This window comes from Copidosoma floridanum, unplaced genomic scaffold (genome assembly GCF_036245765.1).
Source record: "Copidosoma floridanum isolate Cflo_tuat_1 unplaced genomic scaffold, Cflo_Japanese_pri ptg000022l, whole genome shotgun sequence".
In the NCBI taxonomy this organism is placed as follows: Eukaryota; Metazoa; Arthropoda; class Insecta; order Hymenoptera; family Encyrtidae; genus Copidosoma; species Copidosoma floridanum.
In genome coordinates this window covers 7,501-10,000 of record NW_028321899.1, presented here as the reverse complement: position 1 = coordinate 10,000, position 2,500 = coordinate 7,501, and the positions used below count along the sequence as shown (strand labels likewise).

Here is a 2,500-nt window from a genome sequence, read left to right as displayed (position 1 = left end):
CATGCAAACCAGAGTCCTAACCAGAGATGGAAGGGACGCTTTTATTAGATCAAAACCAATCGGTGGCGGGGACGCGTTCACGCGCGTTCTCTCGTCCATCGTAAAAGTTTGTGGTGACTCTGAATAACTTTTGGCTGATCGCACGGTCCTCGTACCGGCGACGCATCTTTCAAATGTCTGCCTTATCAACTGTCGATGGTAAGTTCTGCGCTTACCATGGTTGTAACGGGTAACGGAGAATCAGGGTTTGATTCCGGAGAGGGAGCCTGAGAAACGGCTACCACATCCAAGGAAGGCAGCAGGCGCGCAAATTACCCACTCCCGGCACGGGGAGGTAGTGACGAAAAATAACGATACGGGACTCATCCGAGGCCCCGTAATCGGAATGAGTACACTTTAAATCCTTTAACGAGGATCCATTGGAGGGCAAGTCTGGTGCCAGCAGCCGCGGTAATTCCAGCTCCAATAGCGTATATTAAAGTTGTTGCGGTTAAAAAGCTCGTAGTTGAATCTGTGTGCCACGCTGTTGGTTCATCGCTCGCGATGTTTAACTGACAAGATTGTGGGACGTCCTACCGGTGGGCTTAGCTCGAGCGTCCGTCTCGCACGGGTCGGCCTAGCGGCTTTACCGTCGTTGGCGTTGGCCCGTCGCGTGCGTGCGCAAGAGCGGCCCAGCTTAATCCCATCGCCATGCTCTTCACCGGGTGTGGCGTTGGGCCGGTACGTTTACTTTGAACAAATTAGAGTGCTCAAAGCAGGCTTGTTAACGCCTGAATACCAGTGCATGGAATAATGGAATAGGATCTCGGTTCTATTTTGTTGGTGTTCGGAACCCCGAGGTAATGATTAATAGGGACAGATGGGGGCATTCGTATTGCGACGTTAGAGGTGAAATTCTTGGATCGTCGCAAGACGGACAGAAGCGAAAGCATTTGCCAAAAATGTTTTCATTAATCAAGAACGAAAGTTAGAGGTTCGAAGGCGATCAGATACCGCCCTAGTTCTAACCATAAACGATGCCAGCTAGCGATCCGTCGATGTTCCTCCGATGACTCGACGGGCAGCTTCCGGGAAACCAAAGCTTTTGGGTTCCGGGGGAAGTATGGTTGCAAAGCTGAAACTTAAAGGAATTGACGGAAGGGCACCACCAGGAGTGGAGCCTGCGGCTTAATTTGACTCAACACGGGAAACCTCACCAGGCCCGGACACCGGAAGGATTGACAGATTGATAGCTCTTTCTTGATTCGGTGGGTGGTGGTGCATGGCCGTTCTTAGTTGGTGGAGCGATTTGTCTGGTTAATTCCGATAACGAACGAGACTCTAGCCTGCTAAATAGGCGTTACTTCTGGTATCTCGAAGGCCAAGGCCCCGTCGCATGCTTCGTGCGATGTTTGACGGTATCCAATCCGTCGGTGTCGCGCGGGGCTGGCGGTGGTTTTTGGTTTTTACTACCGACGTACACAAAAATCTTCTTAGAGGGACAGACGGCGTCTAGCCGCACGAGATTGAGCAATAACAGGTCTGTGATGCCCTTAGATGTTCTGGGCCGCACGCGCGCTACACTGAAGGAATCAGCGTGTCCTCCCTGGCCGAAAGGCCCGGGTAACCCGCTGAACCTCCTTCGTGCTAGGGATTGGGGCTTGCAATTATTCCCCATGAACGAGGAATTCCCAGTAAGCGCGAGTCATAAGCTCGCGTTGATTACGTCCCTGCCCTTTGTACACACCGCCCGTCGCTACTACCGATTGAATGATTTAGTGAGGTCTTCGGACTGACGCGCGGCAACGCACTCGTTGCGTTGCCGATTGCACTGGGAAGATGACCAAACTTGATCATTTAGAGGAAGTAAAAGTCGTAACAAGGTTTCCGTAGGTGAACCTGCGGAAGGATCATTAACGTTCGCACGTAAGACGTCGCAACGTTTGTCATGAAAGAAAAAAAAAAAAAAAAAAAAGAAATTTTGTTTGAAAGCTGCGCCGAAGGAAAATGTATAATCGTTGTATTTACGCGCCTCGCGCCACGTTACTTTTTCTTTCTCCCTCCTTTGACAAGGGGCTGTGAAAAATTAAGTTAACGGATTGGCGGTCGTAGGTTTCGATGCGTGCGCCAATGCCTAGCGTCTTTGTTCTATAATAGTTGAAACATACGATCGGGCTGGCCACGCTTGCCCTCGCGCACCTACGTAAAAATCGTAGGGTGCGCGTGCACAACGGATCTTTATTTTTTCTTTTCATTAACCAGTGTCTTGCCGTGGCAACCTCGAGGCTATTGGTCACGGATTTTATCACGAAGATTGAATTTCGACCGGACAGCGTTTTCCTCGAGTCAACGGTTATTATGTTGAAAGCCTCGTTGTAACGAGGGGGAACGTCGTCATTCGGTGGTCATGCAATCACTTCGTTTTAATGACATGATCGAGCTTACGAGGATAATAGCGTGTACGCGTTATTATCCAAGGTTTTGGAATGATTTTACGCCCCAATAAGCCGAGACTCTGCGT

The 2,500-nt window shown here is 50.2% G+C and overlaps 1 non-coding gene across 1 annotated transcript in view; it reads left to right on the top strand.

Moving 5' to 3' along the window:
• LOC149374033 (small subunit ribosomal RNA) overlaps window positions 1–1,895 on the top strand; it is a 2,065-nt gene extending 170 nt beyond the window's left edge. Inside the window, exon 1 of the ribosomal RNA XR_016293208.1 lies at window positions 1–1,895. This exon is cut by the window's left edge and continues 170 nt beyond it. This is a non-coding gene — a ribosomal RNA (small subunit ribosomal RNA).
• The last annotated feature ends 605 nt before the right edge of the window (window positions 1,896–2,500 follow it).